Here is a 14,871-nt window from a genome sequence, read left to right as displayed (position 1 = left end):
TCCACTACACCAACCAAAAATTAATTAATTCAACAATTAATGGTGACCACTATGTGTCTATGCCTTCCATGCAATTAAATCCAGCTAGTTATTAAAAGGAGAGTAATTGAATTATTCGACTAAAATAAACCACCCTAAATGGCGAATGACTCATTTAATATTGAGTAATTCTCTCAAGGACTTTTCATAAGGTTTTTGGTAGAATATACAGAAGAGATGTTTTTCCTTTCCATAACCAGGGACAAAACCGCAAAGTTTATTATTTAGGCCATAAAACATTAAACAAGTATTTATTATGATGCCAATTATGTAAGGGTCTAAATACAATTGGCAAATTATAAGATGGCAGTATAATATGCCATATTTATATAGATAAATTGAATTTTTTATGTCGTAAAAATAGCAGTGATCCTGATTCAGGGGATTCCCATCTCTGTTGTTGCTTTGCTATTAGTTAGATCATGGACTTTAGCTACCTTGCTTACTTGGACTATGTTATTTTGTTTCATATCTAGAAATCGAAAGGCAATGTTATTATCTTCATGAGGTAAATAGGACTCCTTGCCCTGCCACTTACAAGTGGCAGTTTTCTAGGTCTCAGTTTTCTAGTTCATGAAATAGAAGTCACGTTAGGAGGAATATCAACCTTAAAGAATTCTTGAGATGGTTGAAATGAGATTTGCAAAGCCCTTAACATGTTGTCTACCTAGAACATGGTAAACATGGACAACATTGTCTTTCACAAACTGAAGAGACCCACAAATCAATACATGAAACAAGAGATTTATACTTTATTTTAATCTCCAATGCTTCTTTGGTTTATTTTACACGTATGACCTTGATTTTCCTCTATTTTTCCTGTTTCTCTAAATCTTCTCTGAGACATAGATGGACATACAAAATAGTAAATTGTATCAAGTGGATCAAGTGACTCTATAAACAAGATATCTAGCTGAGGATAAGATTTCAATACTCATATTTTAAAAGAGAGAGGTCTTTAGTACAAATCCCTTTAGATCTGGCTTCGTTTATTTTGGGCTGAGTTATATTTCTAATGGCCTGGATAAAATGCCTCTCTAAGATGGATGGGTAGGGTAAGCTTTGTTCCCAAAGATGCATGAGTGACCTAAAAATGGTACCATGACCCGTAAGTGGCAGCTTTGGCCTTAACACTGTGGATGTTGATAGTATTGGTCTTGAAAGGGTCCCTAGAGTTTTCATGCTGTGAAGAAATAATTGAGATATTTCACAGAAGTGATATTCTAACAAAAGTCCTTGCAGGCCATGGGGGCCACTTTACGTAGAGGTGCTTAGCTTTCTATTTTCCATGAGTTTCACATAAATATAATTTTATGACAAATATGTATTTGGTTACTAAGAGAAATGATACAGTTTCTTCCTTGCCCTGGGAAAACAAGGAAGTGAGCCAAAGATAGACATCTGAGGAGAGAAAGCTTCCAGGGGCCTATTAGGGAGTTTCCATCCATCAAGATTCCAGAATTCCTAGGAGAAGCTGAAGTGATAGGATGATGTTCAGCAGGAACATTTTCTTGTTTGGGGTTAGTGAGTGTGCTAGGAGATAATTCAGAGGAATGAAAAATAGGGGTGGGAAGGAATATCAGAAGGTGAAAACATATCTCATTCACTGTGTAAACAGAAGGGAGGGGAGATGAGGTTAATGGGCCAGAAGTGGTTGCAGCCAAAATATTCCTGACTCTGTGAAAATCGCATTCCTTCATGCAAATAGGCCTATCCATGGTTGGCTCTGCTACTCCAGACTCTTTTTAACACCGACAAAATTTATATCCACATACTGGAATCAAAACAGGATTCTGTACATTTGTCTAAATGCCGCTCAACATAATCCCTTTTTGTTTGTGCGGAGTCCATAAAGAAGTCAATATGGCTCTGTAATTTATTGAGATGTCAGCTCCGCAAACGTGGTTGGAGCTTGGAAAGACAGACTACAGCTTCTTTCTCCCTTCTTAAAGATGCACTGACCTCATGCAGGGAGCACTTCAAGGAGTTTTGTCTGGATGATCAATACATTTCTATATTTATAAGCCTAATCAGAGCCCATCTGGTTTTCTGCTCAAGTGCTGCTCAATGAGAGAGGCACATAATCAAAATTATAAACTTTACTGCATTGATTTTTTTGTTCTACTTGTTACTCAGACCACAAAAATAATTAAATATTTTCATTTTAATAACTACGGCTTGACACAAAATCATTTCTCTGGGAATTATTTCTCTAACGGCAGGACTATGGCATCTTCTACTCCCAGTCCTGTCATTTCTCATTCTAATTATTAGATTTTAACAGGTCCAAGACTTGTTTTAAATGCTCTTGTCTCAAAACTTAACAGCTGTTCCGTGGGCCATATATAGAAAACCAGTCAGCTGCCTTGAACTGACCTCGGTGGCGTAGTCACTGAGAGCTCCATCTCCACCAGAGACACTCTAGCTGCACATTATAAATCCTGCCAGGTCATCTATAAATATGAGCATTTCACCACATTTCACCTGCTGTTGTTTTGCTGAGCCAAGTGCCTGCTGCCTTTACTCATGGAGCAGTGAGCGCCTTTGGAACTTACTTTTTTTTTTTTTTTTTCCTTTAGAAGTAGGGATTGCAAAGCCAGTGACTGTTTAACTGGCTTCATCAAAGTGTGGTGGGGAGTTCAGAAAAGAGAATTGAGGATGACCAACTTGGTGGAAATATACAGAACGAAATGACGTCTCACAATGACGATAATAGGCTGGCTTTTAATTTGCCGACGTGTTAATAAGCTAAGACATCTTTCTGTATAGTACATGGCTCATCGCTTCACTTCACAATGGCCTGTGAAAGTTTATTAGATGGTTTGTAGAGAAGGTGTATGTGTGTGTGGGGGGTGTGTAACCAGATCAATTCTACTTGCCACTGTTGAGCCACTGCCTCTGCTGTTGGGAATTTTCTTTTATGAAGGCAACTTTTTCTTCATAGGAAGATGAATTAGATCTGAAGACACCTAAATGCTTAGCATTTTCACTATGCCTTTGAGTATGCTCTCAGGCTAATTTAGGCCATATGGTGTCTTCACACGGCAATAAATATGCCCTTCCTGACTTTTAGGCTTTCTCAGCTTTGGGATTTCTGAATTACAACCTGCAGTTCTCCTGGCTTTCCTAAATTCTTCAGAAGCACAAATCAATCAGCATGTCCTCAAGGCCAAATTACCAGGCTAAAGAAAATCAAAAGGGTAGTTGTTGAAAGGCAGTATGCTAATTTTAATTTTTAATGGGCGAAAAGAGTCACAGGTGCGTTCTGATTTTATTTAAGCATCTTTATCATTTTAGTGGAAATGATAAAGCAGTTCTTTCCATCTCAAAATTTTCCAAGATTTTCCTAAGTATTTTTTTCTAGTCAACTTTCTTCATGTCTCACACTACACAACCAAATTTGTTTTTTAGTAACATATATAAAATTGTAAGCAAACTCATGAATGGTGACCAACCACATAAAGGAAGAAATTAACTGTTAACTTTCCAGATGCCAAAAATATGTTATTTGTTTTTCTTTCTGGAATGCACAAGGTTTTTGCAAAATCTTTCCACAAAGTCAGTCTTTGAGGCTCTAAGACAGGGAAACAAAATAAGGTCCTATAATGACATACCACAGCAGTGAGTTTCCAGCAAATACAGCTAAAACTGATTATGGACACTTGCCTTTATCTAGCCAGCTTAGACTTTGAAGTTTCATATACAATATTAGTTTCAAAAATTAAGGAACTTAACATTTAAAACAGGTAGCCTTTTGTGGTGAGCACTCAAAATGTTGCATTGTCTGAACACTAATGGTAACAAAGTTGGGACCTCTGAAGTAATGAAGAGTCTGGATGGTCATTTAAGCCAAAATATACATTTTATTTTCTCTACATCCTCTTCACTGTCTACAGCACTTGACTAGCCTGTCATAGGATAGACAGCTCCACTATCTCCTAAGATATCCAGATCATAGTAAGATCACTTTCATTGTTTAACATCACATCAATCTAGGATCTACTTCATAGTTATTGGTCCTAGGCACCAAATAAATTTCCTGCAGCTGAGTTTACCTCTGTTTCTCTTGACCAGAAAAAAACACTGTCTCAACTTTACGTATCTCTTAAGTTTCAGACTCAGAGGAATCATGGGGTTTGGAGAAATAAGTGTGTGAACAGCATACACAGCAGTATCTCAAATATCTTAACTAGGCTGTTTCCCTACTTAATCAATTTTAATGCTGTAATAATTTGATATGTCAATTGCTGGAATGAATATACATACACACACATCTACTCTTTCAGGTACATACACACACACACAAATACATATAAAGAAATCAGTAAGCAGAAGCAGAAACTGTTATAAAACCAATATGTATATGTGTATACACACACATATATATATGAATATATCTATAGAAAAACATACATGTGCATACATATATATGAAAAAATCAGGAATTCCAATATTTCTGACAGTAGCAAGTTTTTCTAGAAAGAGAGTGTATATTATATATAATACCTACCACTGGAATCATGGAATCATGCATTTTGTTTTCAGGTGAAAATACAGAGCTTATATAATTTCTGATGTCCAAAATCCTTAAATAGTCCTTAAGGAGAACAAAGACTATAGCAGCTCAAATACAATCCCAGTATATTTCTCTTTCATGTTAGCAGATCGGCCAGTACAGGCTGGAAGAACCACTGTGCTTCATGAGATCGTTAGACCCAGTTTCCCTCCATCTTGTTACTCTGTCCTAACCTCCAGTATATTACCCTTATCCACATACTGTAAACTGTCCCACCACTACCATACTTCCACTTTAATTCCGAGGATGAATAAAGAAAGAAGTAGAGGGCAAGTAGTTTTATTTTAAGGGGCATGACTTCACAACTGGGCACATCAATTTTACTCATGTATCATATATTTCATCAGACGTAGCTCGATGTGCACTGCATCTCATTCTGTCTCCACATCTAGCTGTCGGATAGGCCAGCAAAAGAAATGTCTTCTCTCTGTGGTCATGTGTTCAGAGTAAGCTGGTGGCATGAGTGAGAGAGGAAGGAGTTTTATTATTTGAGTTTAAAAGGAGATCATTGTACCAGGGAAGAGTTCATAAACTCGTCCATTATTCCCTTGGAATAATTAGGTTAATTCTAATTTCTTTTACATCCCCAAACCAGAAATTTTATCTTTGATGAAAGCACTAATTATATGCAAACCCAAAGAGAAAATTTAAGATCATGACAAAAACTTTTTTAGCAAAGAAAAAAAAACCATGCTGAAATCAAATTATTTTGACCAAACTTGTGTGTACATCTGTCATTTCTTAATTGTTTCCTTAGGATAAAATTTCAGAAGTACAACTGCCACATCAAAGAGAACATAATCTTTTAAACTTCTGATGTATGTTACCAATATTTCATCCAAAACTCTATATCAATTTACACTCCAATCAGAAATGCAGTAAGATGCATTTGTTTCGATCTTTTTGTAAAGAGTTTTATTGAGGTGTAATTTATACACTATAAAAGTCACCCATTGACGTTTATATTTCAATGACTTTTAATAGATTTATGCAGTTGTGTAACCATCACCACAATAGTAGAACACTTCTATCACCCTGAAAGATTCACTGCTGGCCAACTGCAATCAATCCTGGCTCACACCCCCAATCCCAAGCAAATGTTGTTTTCTATCTTTTAGAGACCTGCTCTTTTCAGAAATTTCATATTCATGGAATCATGCAACACATAGTTTTTTGTGTCCGGTTTCTTTCACTATTTTACAATCCTTTTGAGATATATGTATGTCATAGCATGTCCGTGCAATCTGTTCATTATTATTGCTGAACAATACCCCACTGGATAAATATGATGCATTTTGTGTACCATTTCACCAGGTGATGGGTATTTGGATTGCTACCACCATTTTTTTTGCAATTATAAGTAATAAATATCTATGAACATTTTGGTTTCAGTCTTTGTGTGCACCGAGATTTCAACTGTTTCTCAGTCTTACTAGAACTATTTTAATACAACAGTCCTAAATGTGAGAATATGTACATTCACTTGTGATACAAAAAAGTACTAATTCCCATATTTCTAAAAGCAGTGGAATTTTTTTAAAGGGTGTTTATTGAAAGTGACAGTTCACATTCTAAAGCCATTTCTATTCCGTAATATTTTTTTTCTGATTCTGTTGCTCCGAAAAGGGGCACTGTATTGTTTCAATGGAGAAAGGGTGGCATCATCTTTCCTAAGTTCTGGCACACACTAAGTTATTCAACGATGTGTTAGAAAACACTGCATTTGGATTTACATGTATGATGTGCTTTATTTTTGTATTTTAAATTCAGACACCCATTCAACGAATATTTATTCATCATACACAACAAACCAGATCCTATATTTGGAACTCAAGGAACAAAGCAGAACAGAATATGGCCCTTGTCTACATGGAGCTTTACAAACCAAGGAGGCAATCACAGTTCACGTTTATAAGAGGATAATTGCTATCTACAACAAAACTAGTTTTAAAAAAAACCCTAGATCTACAGGAAATAAAGAAAAATCTATTTCAACATTCAAGACATCTGAAAAGCATTGCCAGAGGAAGAAATATCCAAGCTGAGATCCAAAGAAAGAAAGGAAGGGTAATCTAAGGAAGAAGACAGAAAAATAGGGAGAAAATGAAAGGGGGGAACGAACATGCACAAAGGCCTCGAGTCATCAGAATACAGCATCTTTGGAGAAATACAGGTAATTGTTATGGATGGGCTAAGCAAAGCTTTTGAAAGGGCAATAACAGCAGAAGGAGCTGGAGCGAAATCATGAAAGGATTTGTAAGCCATAAGGAAGCCCTGTAAGTCAAATCTACTTATACTCCAGGCACCAGGGTCCTCCACAATCATCCCTGTTCACATCATCAGGCTCAGTTAAAGCTTAAGGAAACCTTTTCTGGGCCTTGAAACCATAAGCATTCACGATACATGGATTCACTATTTCACAGAACCCTAAAAACCTCCTTTAGAATTTAAGTGAGTTAGACATACAGGGTAGGTCTGTCTCCTCTATTAGAAATGTAAACTCTTAAGACAATGCATTTACATGTGTCCAGTTCACTCAAAATTTTAGCATTATTCCATAGCCTCTTGATTTTAAAAGGCTCTTAAACAAATTTGTGTTGAATCACAAGAATGGATTTACTCTTTATCATATGGATACTGAATAGGTCCTGATGACTTTGAGGCATATTTTTGCTTTGAGCAAGTCACTATTTTGCAGAGAATGCCCTGAAGAAAGAGGGCAAGACTTGATACAGAAGGACAAGTTAACAGTATGGACTAGTTGTTTATAGTCAGACAATGTCCTAAGTGCTTCATGTATTTTATACCTCTGAATTATCACAACTCTGTAATGTAGATTCTATCTACATCACTACTGAATTGTGTAGGAAAATGGAAACATTATTATTGATGAGAATATAAGTTAGCATACAACTTCAGTGGAGAGGAATTCGGTAATGTCATAATTTTAAACGTACATATTCTATTCTTAGGTTTAATCCTAAAAAATATATTTTTATGCATGAATATGTATATATACATAATACATAAAATATGTTTACAGTGGCATTTTACACAGTTTTTTGTGGTTGTTTTATAGTAAACATTGGAAACAAGCTAATTGTCCATCATCAGATGACTGGCTAACAATTTATGGGATAGAGTAGAATACTAAAAAGCTACTTTTTAAAAAATGAAATAGATATAGAAAAAAGCCCCACGTAGTTTTTAAGTGAAATTATCTTACATATATTGTATTCCCATTTGTGTAAAGATTTTCTACATACCTATCATCTATTATTGATCTATCTCCTTCCATCTATTGACGTATCTTTGTAAATGAATGAGTAATTTCTGGAAGAGAACACAAAACACTAATAGTGTTTACTTCTAGAAAAAAAATGAATACATGAGAGATACAGATGGAAGACAGTTTCATTTCCTCATAAGCTTTACTGTGTTTTAAAAATATGTTTTGCCAATTACCAAAGTGGATTTTGTTCTCTGGAAGACTTTTTAAAATTAACCAACTCCCAAATCCAACACATGAAATTTTAACTTTTTGGCTGAAAAACTTTTGTGCTTAGCATGATATTTGGCTGCCAATGAGGCATTGTAAGTTAAAGTATAAAACACAGAGTTTTGAATATTATTATTTTGACCAGGATACCTGCGGAAAACAGATGGCACAATTAAATTAGAATAAGTTAAGGAATGTTTGATAAAGAGATATTTTATTTATAAAGGTTCTGTCAGGATGGGAAAACTCAGGGACAGTGCAGTGCAGTACTCTAAAGCTAATGCTAAGTTACTTCCCTTAGGTTAAAAGGGCTAGAGGAGAAGTGTTACCAGAAAACAGACATGGGCACTTCTGGAGAAGGTCTTCCAATAGGAGGTAAAGCCTTTTCTGAAATAGCACAGCGGAACTGCAACAACTTTTCAGGGAGAGAGCTGGGACTATACACCCCTCACTGTCCTCCTTCGTTTTGGTCTCTTGCTAGGGTTTGTCATCAACTGACAAAGGACAAAGAAGTCCACTGATACAGTAAGCTTCCCATAGCACCAAGAAGGACAGAGAAGGATGGAGAGTAAATCTGGAAGAGTAAGTGGATGATCATCTACCCAAAAGTAAAACTGGTTCTGATATCAAGTCCTATAGAAAGTTACCAAAGTTATGACCTTGAGAAAGTCAATTTACTTGGTTGTAGATATTTTTATATGCTACATTAGTTAGGATCCAATGAGAGGCAGAAACCTCATCAGTAATATGAACAGAGAATTTGATATAAAGAAGTGTTAACCAGCTAAAATGTGAGTAACTACTAAACTGAGTAGAAGATTCTACAGGGTACAGAAATAGCTAAAGCGGGAATCAGCTACTACCTCAAAGGTTAAGGCACAGTGAGCAATAAAGGAATTAAAAAGTTGTAAGATATACCTGCAATGACCAAGTAGAATTTGTAAATAAAAAGACGATATCACTGAGGTGCCTGATTGACTTATTTGGTTAAGCATCTGACTCTTGAATTTTGGCCCATGTCATGATCACAGGGTGGTGGTATGGAGCCCTAAAAAGGGCTCTGTGCTCAGCACGGAGTATGCCTGTCCCTCTCCTCTGCTCCTCCCTCCCACTCCCTCTCTTGCTCACTTTCTCTCTAACAAATAAATAATTTTTTAAAAAGACAGTATCACTTACATAAGAATCCCCAAAGTTGAAATACTTAGGTATAAATTTAACAAAATATGTATATGATCTATATAAACAAAACAAAAACTCAGAATAGAAAAAAATTAATGGAAAAGTAGTTCATTTCATGGATAGGAAGCTGTAATATCAAGATGTCAGAGCTTGGCAATATGATCTAGAGATTCTATACCACCAGGCAAAATTCCATCAAGCTATTTTGTGGATATTGACAAAAGATTGTAAAGTCATGCAGAAAAAGCAAAGATTCAGAATAGCCAATACAATCTTGAAGGAGAAAGAAGCACAAAGTTGGAGGACTAATAACTACCCAGCTCTAAGACTTAGTATAAAGTTATAGTCATCAAGACAATGTGGTATTGGCAAGAGAACAAAGAGATCAATGGAACATAATAGTCTATAAACAGATCTACATTAATATAGGTAAGGAATATTTGACAAAGAAGCAAAGGAAATACAATGAAGCAAAGATTATCTTTTTAAACAAATGGTGGTGAAATAACTGGACATCCACATGTAAAAACATGGATGTTCAGATTCTATATTCCTCACAAAAATGAACTCAAAGTGGATTATAGATCTAAAAGTAAAACATAAAAATATAAAACTCCTAGAAGATAATATAGGAGAAGACCTGAAAAACCATGGGAATACTGAGGAGATTTTATATACAATATCAAAAGCACAACTCATAAAAGAAGTAATTGGTAAGCTAGATTTCATTAAAGTTAAAATAAAATTTTTGCTACATGAAAGATAATGTTAAGAGAATGAATAGACAAGTCACAAGCTAGGAGAAAATATGTGTAAAAGACACATCTGATAAAGGATTTTTACCCTTTATTCACATTTGTTTTGTTTCTTAAATTCAACATCTGAGTGAAATCATATGGTATTTGTCTTTCTCTGACTTATTTCACTTAGAATCATACTCTCTCAAGACATTGTCAATGGCAAGATTTCATTCTTTTTGATGGCTGAGTAATAGTCCATCACACACACAAACACACACACACACACACCCCACATCTTCTTTATCCATTCTTCTGTTGATAGACACCCGGGCTATTTCCATATTTGGCTCTTGGGGACATTGTTGCTATTAAGATTGGAGTGCAGGTGTCCCTTCAAGTCACTATTTTTACATCCTTTTTTTTAATTTTATTTATTTTATTTTTTATTTTTACATCCTTTGGACAAATACTTAGTGGTACAATTGCAGGATCACAGGATAGTTCTATTTTTAACTTTTTGAGGAGCCTCCATTCTGTTTTCTGGAGTGGCTGAACCAGTTTGCATTCCAAGCAGCAGTACAAGAGGTTCTGCTTTCTCTGCATCTTTGCCAATGTTTGTTGTTTCCTGTGTTGTTACTTTTAGCCATTCTGACAAGTGTGAGGTGATATCTCATTGTGGTTTTCCTGATGATGATGATGCTGAGCATCTTTTCATGTGTCTGTTAGCCATCTGTAGGTCTTCTTTGGAACAATGTCTATTCATGTCTTTTGCCCATTTCTAAACTGGATCATTTGTTTTTTGGATATGGAGTCTGTATGTAGGGGGGATGGGTTAATGAGTGATGGATATTAAGGTGGGCACTTGTGATGAGCCTGGCTGTTGTAGGTAAGTGATGAATCATTAAATTATACACCTAAAACTAGTATCACGCTGTCTACTAACTAACTAGAATTTAAATAAAAACCTGAAGAAAAAAAAGGATTGTTATCCAAAATAAACAAAGAAACTCTTAAAACACACAATAAAGAAACAACCTGATTAAGAAATGAGCCATGGGGCACCTGGGTGGCTTAGCGGTTGAACATCTGCCTTTGACTCAGGGCATGATCCCAGTCCCGGAATTGAGTTCCGCATTGGGCTGTCAGTGAGGCTTCTCCCTCTGCCTATGTCTCTGCCTCTCTCTGTGTGTCTCTCATGAATACATCAATAAAATCTTAAAAAGAGAGAAATGAGCCAAAGATCTTAAAAGACGTCATACCAAAAAAGAAAAAATACTAATGGCAAAAGAAAGCATATGAAAAGAGGCTTTGCCTCCTATGTCATTAGTGAGACGCAAATCAAAAGTGATGAGATACCATTATCTACTTTGAGAATGGTCACAGTCTGAAACACTGACAACACAAAATGTGAATATGATATGGAGAAACAAGAATGTTATATGTTTGCTAGTGGGAATGCAAAACTCTATGGTCTCTTTAGAAGGCAGTTTGGCAGTTCCTTACAAAGTCAAACATACAACCTTGCCACATGATCCAGTGATCATGCTCCATTGCTCCATGGGACTTATCCAAAGGTGTTTAAAACTTATATTCCCAGAAAAAAACTGCACATATGTGTGTGTGGTGTGGGAAGGCATATACATAATTTTTTCTGCAACAGCCAGAAACCTTGGAAGCAACCAAGATGTCCTTCAGCAGGTGAATGTGTAAAGAAACCATTGCACATCCAGACAATGGAATTTTTCCCTTTAAAAAAAAGAGCTATCAAGCTATGAAAAGACACAAAAGAAATTTAAATGCATATTACTATTACATATTAAGTGAAAGAGGACAATCTGAACTGTCTACACATTTTATGATTTCAACTATGTGACAATCTGGAAAAATGTAAAACTACTGATTAAAAAATCAGTAGCTGCCAGGGAGGAGGGAGAGGAACTGGCAGGGCACAGACGATTTTTAGGCACTGAAAATATTCTGTATGACATTATAATGCTGGATACGTGTTACTATACATGTGTCCAAACTCACAGAACGTACAGCAAGAGTGAACTCTAATGTGTGTGGACTTTGCGTGATGAGGAAATGCCAGCATAGGTTCATGAATTGTAACAAACGTCCTACGCTGGTGAGGGATGTTCATAATGAAGGAGACTGTGAATGTGTGGGGGGAGAGGTTATATGGGAAATCTGTACCTTCCTTTCAATTTGGTTGTGAATCCAAAAACGAAAAGAAAAGAAAGAAAAGAAAAGAAAAGACAGAAAAGAAAGAAAAGAAAAAGAAAAGAAAAGAAAAGAAAAGAAAAGGAAAAGAAAAGAAGAAAAGAAAAGAAAAGAAAGAAAAGAAAAGAAAAGAAAAGAAAAGAAAAGAAAAGAAAAAAAAGAAAAGAAAAGAAAAGAAAAGAAAAGAAAAGAAAAGAAAAGAAAAGAAAAAACAAGACTTAGGAGCAAGAAGCCCGATTTGCTCAAAGGCCTCCAGAAAGAAATGTGAAAAGTTGAAGAGACTTCTATCTAATTCATTATAGGAGGAAATCCATTAGTGTGTGACATGCATAGGATGTGGATATTATAGAAAACTTAGACAGGTAATGGAATGCTAAATAAGTTATCCAAGAAGTAACATAAATGAATAAATGAATGAATGAATGAACAAATGAAAAAAAAATTCTAATTGCCTAAACTTGAGATTCAAACTTATTTGGAGAGGGTCTGGCTACCAGAGGAATAAGTTTGCCTAGTGCAAATAAATTTTACAGAGAGCATGGGCCAGAGCAGGTCCATGAGGGCATATGAGGTGGGCACTGCCTTCCTGTGCCTCCTAAGCTCCTTCATTGGCTCCTACACCAAAACTACACACTGAAGGGAATCCCAGCCTGTGGTATCCCTCCAGTAATCTAAATTGACAGAGTCTGACATAGAGCCAGATGGCAAAGACAAAAGTGTACACAGGAGTCCAGCAAAGTATCAACATCATGAGAAAGCAGGTGGATTTGAATTTGATAGGTGATGACTGATAACTGGCAGATGTAAAATAAGCCTCATAAGAAAAACTGTAATGACAATACTTTAATTACGGAGAGCTAGGTACTTGAGAAAATATTTTATAAATATTATCTCATTTACTTCTCACTAATTCCTATTGTTGTACACATTGTAAAGACGAGGTAAAAATAATACATTTATAGTACCCTGAGAGTGCTGCTGTGAACATTCAGAGGCGTTATACCTAAAAGGCAGAACATGTTAGGTGGAATATACAACATGATCAGTAAACGGGGAAGGAGAAGAGGTAGGGAGGAAAGGATGGAGACAGAAATGGAAATTATACTATCTGATTTCATCCTTGTATGATGTACTTGGTTTAAGATTTCTTTCATTTGTTTGTAAATTACCATGAACAGTCTGTGTCCCACAGTGACAAATTTAGACCAATTTCTTTTTAGGTGGAGAAGTCAAGTGAGAGGGAGAAAAAGAATCTTAAGCAAGTTCCACACTCAGCGTGGAGCCTGACAGGAGGCTTGATCTCACAACCCTGAAATTATGACTTGAGTGAAATCAAAAGTCAGTTGGTTAAACTGAGCCACCCAGGCATGCACCCCCAGACCAGTTCTTTACATAGGACCCACATGTATTTGAAATGAAATGATATAGTGGAGGCTAAAAAGTGATATATAATATCTTTAAAGCTATATATATAGCTTTAAAGATATTATATATATAATATATATATGTATATACATACACACACATACGTCATCACCTGAAACTCTGTATTCAATGAGCCATCTTTCAAAAATGAGAGTAAAATAAAGACCTACTTAGATAAGTAAAAACTGAGAGCATTTGTGACAAGAAGATTTTTTCCCCAAGAAAAAGACATTCCTTATGCTAAAGATGAATAAGGTAAGATGAAAACTCAGATTTAAAACAGGAAAAATAAAGTAAGAAACAGGAAGTATAGAGTATTAGCAATAGTAAATATGTGGACATTCTTATCTTAATTACTCTGAAAAATATTTACTATTTGAAACAAGAACTGTGTTGTGAGGCTTGAGGTTGATAAAATCCCCTTAGGGAAAACATGAGGGGAAAATGTTTTATGTTGTCACATCTTTCTTAACATTTTCAATGAAATGCAACGATATTTACTCTGAGTTACAAGATAGTAAGATGTATTAAAACCCTAGAGCAGCATTAAACACACAGTAACAAATAAAGAGCTAAAATTTTTTTAAATGAAATACTAGAAATTATTCAAGCAAAATAAAAGATAACAGGAAAGAAGTGACTAAACAGCAAAGCCAGAATGAACAAATATGAAATAATTTCAAAATGGTAGACCCCAACCAAAGAATATCAGTAATTACACAAGCTGGTATAGGAAAAAAGTACTTAAAATGCAGAATAAGAACCAAATATATGTTTTCTAGAAGAAAGGCATTTTAAATGTAAAGACACAGATAAGTTGAAGGTAAAACGATTGGAAAAGATACACTACTCAACTAAACATAAGAAATCTCATGTGAAGAGATTTTTCATTTGAGAAAAGGTAGGTTTCAAGCCAATAATTATTACCAGAGATAAACAAGGAACTTTTGGAATGACACAAAGGTAAATTCATCAGCAAGATCATAATCATTAATGGATATACACCTAATAATAGAGCCTCAGGGTATATAAAGCAAAATTTGATAATACTTAAGAGAGACAGATAAATGTACAATCACACTGGAAATTTCAGTTACTTACAGAATATAAGAATATACCCTATTTGAACCACAATGTCAATCACTTTGACCTAATGGATCTTTATCAAATGCTCACACTCAACAACTATA

The 14,871-nt window shown here is 35.4% G+C and overlaps 1 long non-coding RNA gene across 2 annotated transcripts in view; it reads right to left on the bottom strand.

The window, feature by feature from the left end:
• Nucleotides 1–4,890: 4,890 nt before the first annotated feature.
• Nucleotides 4,891–14,871, bottom strand: part of LOC144321938 (uncharacterized) — a 248,343-nt gene continuing 238,362 nt past the window's right edge. For both annotated transcript variants that reach the window (XR_013387454.1, XR_013387453.1), the window contains exon 5: nucleotides 4,891–5,066. This is a non-coding gene — a long non-coding RNA (uncharacterized LOC144321938). The remainder of the gene's footprint in view (nucleotides 5,067–14,871) is intronic.

Source organism: Canis aureus, chromosome 10, assembly GCF_053574225.1.
Source record: "Canis aureus isolate CA01 chromosome 10, VMU_Caureus_v.1.0, whole genome shotgun sequence".
NCBI lineage: Eukaryota > Metazoa > Chordata > Mammalia > Carnivora > Canidae > Canis > Canis aureus.
The sequence above is the reverse complement of the archived record's forward strand: the minus strand, read 5'-3'. Positions and strand labels throughout refer to the sequence as shown.